Below are 8,998 nucleotides of genomic sequence, written 5' to 3' on the forward strand. Positions count from 1 at the left end.
ATGGGCCAGTCGTGACAGACTCTAGGGTTGTGCGCTCATCTCACTTAAGAGGCCCGGAGCCAGCGCTGTCCGCAGACACTTCCGGGTCATGTGGCCAGCGTGACGAACCTGCTCTGGCGAGCCAGCACAGCACACGGAACACCGTTTACCTTCCCGCTAGTAAGCGGTCCCTATTTATCTACTTGCACCCGGGAGTGCTTTTGAACTGCTAGGTTGGCAGGCGCTGGGACCGAGCAACGGGAGCGCACCCCGCCGCGGGGATTCGAACTGCCAACCATGCGATCGGCAAGTCCTAGGCGCTGAGGTTTTACCCACAGCGCCACCCGCGTCCCTATAAAGTGTGCATACAAATGCATATATCAGTGAAGACAGCAGACACACTTTATATCTGGGGAAATGGCTTTACAAAAATGTGCAATTAGGAGAGATTTGTTCTAAAATGCTGATGAATTTTTGAGGCCTATTTAAAAAAACAAACCTGAAGGGAAGTTAGGATTGGAAAGACAAACAGACACATTTGTGCATCCCTCCAAAAGGACCGGTCCTTTTGCTGGGCATAGCAAGGGTGTCCATGGGTCCTTCTTCAGCCAGAGGACAGTCCTCTGTTGGAAGACATCCTCTACTGGAGGGGGGTGCAATGGCGCAACAGCCCTCTCTCTCTCTGGCATTGCTGCACCAGCCCTCTGGTTCCCTTTCCCTCAGGTGAAACCCCTAATGGAGAATGAATCGCAAGCAACAGTGGGTCTTTCTTTTGGGAAAACAGGTTGCAAACAAACTTTATTATAATAGATGTAAACAAGGAATTTTGGTTCCACTTCCACAGAAATGTAACAAACTGAGGTTATTCACGGCGCAGTGCTGTTGTTTTTTATTAAAACGTATACTGCCTCAAGTTATAGGCTGCATGCTGTTCAGGCTTAAGGTCAATTTCTTTTACACATTTTCCATAGATCAGACTTCTTCACACACACTTCAGAAACGTAGGATTTTAACTGGACTGTTTCCTTACAGACTCCCCAAATCCTCCTTGGCCTCGGAATCACTGAAGTGTAGGTGGGTCCCCACAAGGCAACAGCAAGAACCTATATTGAACTACATAACTGGGAAACAGGGGCAAAGCGACTGCTTATATACATTCCTGGAAGCCTGGGCCACTCCCACTCCCAACATGATTGGCTATCTAAACTTTCGAGCTGCGAATCATGACTCCGAGTTCAAGGGCCAATGGCAGAGGCCCAAATCCTGAAATGTTCTGTGATTGGACATCATGTATCGAATCAGAACACAGGTGCTCAGAATCCTTACTCCAGACTCAAGCTAAGGCAAACACAAACCACTGAATACATAACAATCACTACTGCCCGGACTTCCGGTCGGCGCCAGCGCTTAATGGCGGTCCTTGCCTCGAGCTCCGAGGCAGGACTGCTCCGCGGGTTTGGGTCTGACCCGCTACGGCGAGCGGGGGACCCCTAAAATCACAGGCGCAGAAGCCTGTGAGCAAGGAGACTCGGTGGGCACCTTTGCGCCCCCCGGTACCGCGAAAGAGCCTTTTTAAAGGCTCCGGAGTGACATCGGGAGTGAGCGCGGTGCTGAGAGTCGTAACCCAGCCCGCGGAGTGAAGCCGCATCGCCATAAACGGAGAGCGCCGATTCCTTCCTGAATCTGAAATTCGACCATAATACTCGTGAGTAAGATCGAGAAATTTAAACGGAACATCTAAATTGACTTTGAAAATTTGGCTGAAAACGGGAAAGGCATAAATTAAGGAAGTCTGCCTCCCCCGGACTGCATGACATCTAAAGCAACGGAAAAGTAGAACTAAGTTGGAGTGCCTACCCTTTTGGGGTGAGTTAAAAATATTAACATTAACTTCCACGATTTGGTAAAAGAAGTTTTGAGCTGGAGTTCTGAGCTGGAGTGTAAGAGTGGACTTTCAGAAGTTTTTCCTTTGTTGCATGTAAACCCCCCCTCCCGGGCCCGGGAGCACCCTGTCTTCGAGCCTGTTGAAAAGAAAGGGAGTTTGACAGCTGTCAAAAGCTGTCAAACGGGTAACTTAAAGGGAAAAAGTTAGCAATTTAAGACCTCTCTGGATTACAATTGAAATTAAGTGGTTGGAAACAAAGAAACAAGTAGTGAAGTAAAAGACTGTTGGACTACTAAGTAACCAATTCCCCCTAGGGGGAACTTTGAGACATTACAATGGCCGCGGATGGAAAGTTACTAGCTGAGATAGAAAGAACATTCTATCTTCTGGGAATCCTACAAGAGCAGAGTCTTGCAATGAATAAACAACTCATGACCTTGATTTCTGGAATAAGTAGCTCTGCTGAATGTAATGAGGTATTGTATGAGAAAAAACCTGCAGCTGAACTGGAAGAGATATCGCAAGAACTGAAGGAGACAAAACAAGCAAAGGAGAGAGCACAGATGGAAAGTACCAACCAGAAGCCTATACAAATGGATTACAAACAAAAAGACTTGTGGACCATATGGATTACAAATCTGCAAAAGAAGCAAAAGATGAAGGAGGAAGCCCCTGGATCACTTGGACCCCAAGAGCTTAAAAGAAAGGAAAAATATGACTGGGGCTTCCACTTTGACCATGAATATGAAGGATGTAGGGAACTTTTGCAGCAGTCTTCTTTAAGCGCTTTTGAGGAAATAAAATCTGGATTGAATGGGACAGAACTCCTTGGAGATCCAAAAACCAACAGGAAGGACTACCAACAAATTCGGCGGAGAGGAACGGAGAGAGAATGGAAGGCCTCGGATGTGAGAAATCCAGGCTAAGGACTGTTATTTTGGACATATATTTGGAAGGGATGGAAACCGGGGATGGGAGGGGGGAAAACAGAAATCTTTAATTTGCTTTTGAAATGGTTTTCTTTTTTTTTATGTTCTTTTTTTTTTTTTGGGTTCAGTAAATATGTTTATATTTCATAAAAATTGAGAAATTGATGGAAGGGAACTTGAGTCCAACTTAGGATAAGAGTTATTATAAAAGAGGTAATATTAATCTGTTGTAATTTGGTTGAAAATTATTAGGCTAATACAGAGACAAGGAAGTGCAGTTGGTTAATTATCTAAGGTGGTTAAATTTATGACACTTAGAATATGATTGTGTCGAAAAAGTTGCTGAAAAATCTTGAATAAGGATGCAGAAAAGGGGTGGTACGGGGAAGTCGATTTTATGTTGTTTGTGTTTTCTGGTTTTGTTTTTTTTTTGTGTTTATGGAAAACTAATAAAAATTTATTTAAAAAAAATAAAATAAAATAAAAAAAAAACAATCACTACTGCCCTTTCCTGTCAGAGTACAGTGGTACCTCTGGTTGTGAACGGGATCCGTTCCGGAGACCCGTTTGCAACCTGAAAAGAACGTAACATGCGTCTGTGCGTGCGTGGGTCGCAATTTGCTGCTTCTGCGCATGCGCGTGATGTCATTTTGCATGTCTGTGCATGCGCAAGCGGCGAAACCCGGAAGTAACCTGTTCCGTTACTTCTGGGTCGCCGTGGGACGCAACCTGAAGCAAACGTAGAATCATAGAATCATAGAATCATAGAATCATAGAGTTGGAAGAGACCACAAGGGCCATCGAGTCCAACCCCCTGCCAAGCAGGAAACACCATCAGAGCACTCCTGACATATGGTTGTCAAGCCTCTGCTTAAAGACCTCCAAAGAAGGAGACTCCACCACACTCCTTGGCAGCAAATTCCACCGTCGAACAGCTCTTACTGTCAGGAAGTTCTTCCTAATGTTTAGGTGGAATCTTCTTTCTTGTAGTTTGGATCCATTGCTCCGTGTCCGCTTCTCTGGAGCAGCAGAAAACAGCCTTTCTCCCTCCTCTATGTGACATCCTTTTATATATTTGTACATGGCTATCATATCACCCCGTAACCTCCTCTTCTCCAGGCTAAACATGCCCAGCTCCCTTAGCCGTTCCTCATAAGGCATCGTTTCCAGGCCTTTGACCATTTTGGTTGCCCTCCTCTGGACACGTTCCAGTTTGTCAGTGTCCTTCTTGAACTGTGGTGCCCAGAACTGGACACAGTACTCCAGGTGAGGTCTGACCAGAGCAGAATACAGTGGCACTATTACTTCCCTTGATCTAGATGCTATACTCCTATTGATGAGGCCCAGAATTGCATTGGCTTTTTTAGCTGCCGCGTCACATTGTTGGCTCATGTCAAGTTTGTGGTCAACCAAGACTCCTAGATCCTTTTCACATGTACTGCTCTCAAGCCAGGTGTCCCCCATCTTGTATTTGTGCCTCTCATTTTTTTTGCCCAAGTGCAATACTTTACATTTCTCCCTGTTAAAATTCATCTTGTTTGTTTTGGCCCAGTTCTCTAATCTGTCAAGGTCGTTTTGAAGTGTGATCCTGTCCTCTGGGGTGTTAGTCACCCCTCCCAGTTTGGTGTCATCTGCAAATTTGATCAGGATGCCCTTGAGTCCATCATCCAAGTCGTTGATAAAGATGTTGAATAAGACCGGGCCCAAGACAGAACCCTGTGGCACCCCACTAGTCACTCTTCTCCAGGATGAAGAGGAACCATTGATGAACACCCTTTGGGTTCGGTCAGTCAGCCAGTTACAAATCCACTGAGTGGTAGCATAGTCAAGACCGCATTTTACCAGCTTCTTTACAAGAATATCATGGGGCACCTTGTCAAATGCCTTGCTGAAATCAAGGTAGACTACATCCACTGCGTTCCCTTCATCTACCAGGCTTGTAATTCTGTCAAAAAACGAGATCAGGTTAGTCTGACATGACTTATTTTTCAGAAATCCATGCTGACTATTGGTGATCACAGCATTCCTTTCTAGGTGCTCACAGACTGTTTGCTTAATGATCTGCTCCAGAATCTTCCCTGGTATTGATGTCAGACTGACTGGGCGGTAATTATTTGGGTCCTCTCTTTTCCCCTTTTTGAAAATAGGGACAACATTTGCCCTCCTCCAGTCTGCCGGGACTTCGCCTGTTCTCCAGGAATTCTCAAAGATGACTGCCAGTGGTTCTGAAATCACATCTGCCAGTTCTTTTAATACTCTTGGATGCAGTTCATCTGGCCCTGGAGACTTGAATACATCTAGACTAGCCAAGTATTCTTGTACTATCTCCTTAGTTATTCTGGGCTGTGTTTCCTCTGCTGAATCATTTGCTCCAAATTCTTCAGGTCGGGCATTGTTTTCTTTATCGGAGAAGACTGAGGCAAAGAAAGCATTGAGGAGTTCAGCCCTTTCTGTGTCCCCTGTTTGCATTTCACCATCTTCTCCTCTGAGTGACCCCACGGTTTCTTTGTTCTTCCTTTTGCTACGAACATACCCATAAAAGCCTTTTTTGTTGCTTTTAACCTCTCTAGCAAGCCTGAGTTCATTTTGTGCTTTAGCTTTTCTGACTTTGTGTCTACACGTGCTGGCTATTTGTTTGAATTCCTCTTTGGTGGTTTCCCCCCTTTTCCATTTTTTGTACACATCCTTTTTTAATCTTAACTCAGTTAAAAGTTCTTTAGATAGCCACCCTGGCTTCTTTAGGCACCTTCCATGTTTCCGTCTCATTGGTATTGCCTGAAGTTGTGCTTTTACTATCTCCCTCTTAACAAACTCCCAGCCATCTTGAACTCCCTTTCCTTTTAGTATTACTGTCCATGGGATCTCACCCAGCACTTCCCTAAGCTTTATGAAGTCGGCTTTCTTAAAGTCGAGAAATTGAGTCCTAGTATGCTTGGCTGCTCCTTTCCGCTGTATAGTAAACTTCAGAAGAGCATGATCACTCGCGCCTAATGATCCTTCCACTTCTACCCCACTAACCAGGTCATCAACATTGGTTAGGACCAGATCTAAAATGGCTGTTCCTCTTGTTGCTTCTCCCACTTTCTGGACAATGAAGTTGTCTGCAAGGGCAGTGAGGAATCTGTTTGACCTTATGCTCTTGGCTGAGTTTGACATCCAACAAATATCAGGGTAATTGAAGTCCCCCATTACTACTATCTCCCTTCCTTTTGCATGCTTGGCCATCTGTTCCAGGAAGGCATCATCTATGTCCTCCGTTTGGCTTGGGGATCTATAGTAAACTCCCACAATGAGGTCACTGTTATTCTTCTCTCCCTTAATTTTCACCCAAATGCTCTCACTTTGGCTTTGAGGTTCTAAATCTTGGATCTCTTCACAGGTATACACATCCCTGACATATAACGCCACTCCTCCTCCTTTCTTGTCTGGTCTGTTTCTTTGAAATAGATTGTATCCCTCCATTATTACATTCCAATCGTGGGATTTATCCCACCAGGTTTCAGTGATTCCTATTATGTCATATTTAGTTTGCTGTACCAGGAGCTCAAGCTCATCTTGTTTATTTCCCATGCTTTGCGCATTAGTGTACAGACATTGAAGTCCATTAATCATTCCCCCGTGTCTCTTATTTAAGGATTTTTTCCTCCCACCACTAGGTCTGCATGCTCTTTGCTCCATTCGGTCTATGACATTTGGATGATCATCTTCATCAATTGATAGACTCCTACCTTCAGGAGCACTGTCTCCCTCCCCCACATTAGTCAGTTTAAAGCCCTCCTGATGAGGTTTCTGAGATTTTTTGCAAAAACATTCCTCCCAACCGTTGTGAGGTGCAGCCCATCGCTTGCCAGAAGTCCATCTTCAAGAAACTGCATTCCGTGATCTAAGAATCCAAACCGTTCCTGTTTACACCATTTGCGAAGCCAGTTGTTCACTTCCACTATTTTTCCCTCTCTCCCTGGGCCACGTCGTTCAACTGGGAGGACAGATGAGATGACAATTTGTGCATTTAATTGCTTCAATTTCCTGCCCAGAGCCTCGTAATCTCTTTTGATCTTCTGGAGGCTATTGCTTGCAGTGTCATTGGTTCCCACATGAACCAAGAGGAAGGGGTATTTGTCAGTGGGTTTTATGATTCCTTGCAGTCGTTCAGTTACATCTTGGATCTTAGCCCCGGGGAGACAGCACACTTCCCGAGACATCTTGTCAGGCCCACAGATCACTGCTTCTGTTCCCCTCAGTAGGGAATCCCCTATCACCACCACACGCCTCCTCTTAGGTCTGGTCGGGGTTCTTCTGTGAGCTGTCCGTTCCAAGGTCGCCTGGACATTCCCTGAGGACTGCCTTTGCTGCTCGTCTTCATATACCTGATCGACTGTAATGAGGGAGAGATCCTCAAATGGAGTCTGCTCTTCGTCTTCCATAGTAGGGGAAAGGACCTCAAAGCGATTGCGTATTTCTAAACAATCAGAGCGAACCCTGGGCCTCCTACTTCTTTGAGTCACGTTTCTCCATATATCTGGCTCCTGTGTTGGTGAACTAGCCACCTTCTCAGGGGAGTCCCCTGTCTCTTCCTTGGTGGAGACGGTGTGCTCTGTTGCTTCCAAGAAGTGTTCCAGGTCTCTAATTCTTTGGAGCGTAGCTACACGTTCCTCCAGTTGCTGGACTTTGTCTTTTAAGAGGGCAATCAACATGCAATTGCTGCAGGTAAAGCTGCCTGCAACCTTTGGCAAGATGGCAAACATTGCGCAGGAACCACAGGCGACTGCAGCTGTTCCCTCACCCTCCATCTTGAGAACGTGTCGTTGGGGGTGACTACAGTGGTCCTCTATCATAAAAAGTGTGGAGACAGGACAAATAAATCCCTCCCAAAAAACCTAGGTCTCCCCCAACAAATGTTTGAGACTAGCTCCCCTAAATCTAAAATATGGATCAAACTACCTACCTCAACAGAAGCCCTGCCCCCTCTGACCTTTGCACAGAGAGAGCAGCTAAACAGCCACAAGAAACTCACACAAGAAAACCCTTTTTGTTCCTTCTTCAGCTGCTGCCCTAAAACTCTGAACATGAACGTAAACATGAAAACATAAAACTCTGAACGTAACATGAGGTATGACTGTATTCCCTCTGAGGACCCTTTTTCCTGTGAACACTGTATGGGACTGTGTCTTGAGTATTTTTTAATGGTATTCTGCAATTCAGAACCTGAGAGCATATACTCTCGGCTCTCCTCAGCTCTACCACCTGTCAGAACGAACTCTCCTGACAGAAATCCCTCTCACAGACCCCATGAATCGCTCGCATACAGTCTCTCACTCTCCTTGTTATGTACTGAGTTGAATAGGATCCAAAATGCAGCAGTCTGATTGGTCCTAGTACAATAGGATTCAGAATGCAGCAGTCTGATTGGTCCACAGGAGCCACCCAATCCAGCTCCAGGTAGAAGTGAATCCACAACCTGATTGGCCTACAGGAGAATCTCGGAATTAGCCAATCATGTGGGGCCCATTGTGTAAATAATGTATATAAAGCCGACATTCTGGGGGAACTTCCATTCCTCCTCACCACTATGAGCTGAATAAAGAGCATGAAATCCACTCTTGAGTATATTTCACCTCTCCAACTGCCTCCCTTGGAACTCTGGCCAATCAGGAGCTCTTGCTAGTTAACTGTTTGCTGGCGGGGGGGGGGGACACACTCGGTGACTCAACCTGCTCAGTAAACAAACTTTTCTGTTGGGGGGGGGGGTTAAAGTCAGTTTCAAAGATTAAGGAACCTTAAGAAGGGAACGTGGGGGTGGGGCAAGGGAGAGGCTTGAAATGGCTGGTCCACCATTACTGTCTTCTCCAGCACCATAATTCAAAAGCGTCAATTCTTCGGCGATCAGCCTTCTTTATGGTCCAGCTCTCACTTCCATACATCACTACTGGGAAAACCATAGCTTGAACTATACGGACCTTTGTTGGCAAGGTGACGTCTCTACTTCTCAAGATGCTGTCTAGGCCTGTCATTGCCCTTCTCCCAAGAAGCAGGCGTCTTTTAATTTCGTGGCTGCTGTCACCATCTGCAGTGATCATGGAGCCCAAGAAGGTAAAATCTCTCACTGCCTCCATTTCTTCCCCTTCTATTTGCCAGGAGGTGATGGGACCAGTGGCCATGATCCAATTATGGAGAAGACTCTTGAGAGTCCCATGGACTGCAAGAA

Source organism: Podarcis muralis, chromosome 6 (genome assembly GCF_964188315.1).
Source record: "Podarcis muralis chromosome 6, rPodMur119.hap1.1, whole genome shotgun sequence".
In the NCBI taxonomy this organism is placed as follows: domain Eukaryota; kingdom Metazoa; phylum Chordata; class Lepidosauria; order Squamata; family Lacertidae; genus Podarcis; species Podarcis muralis.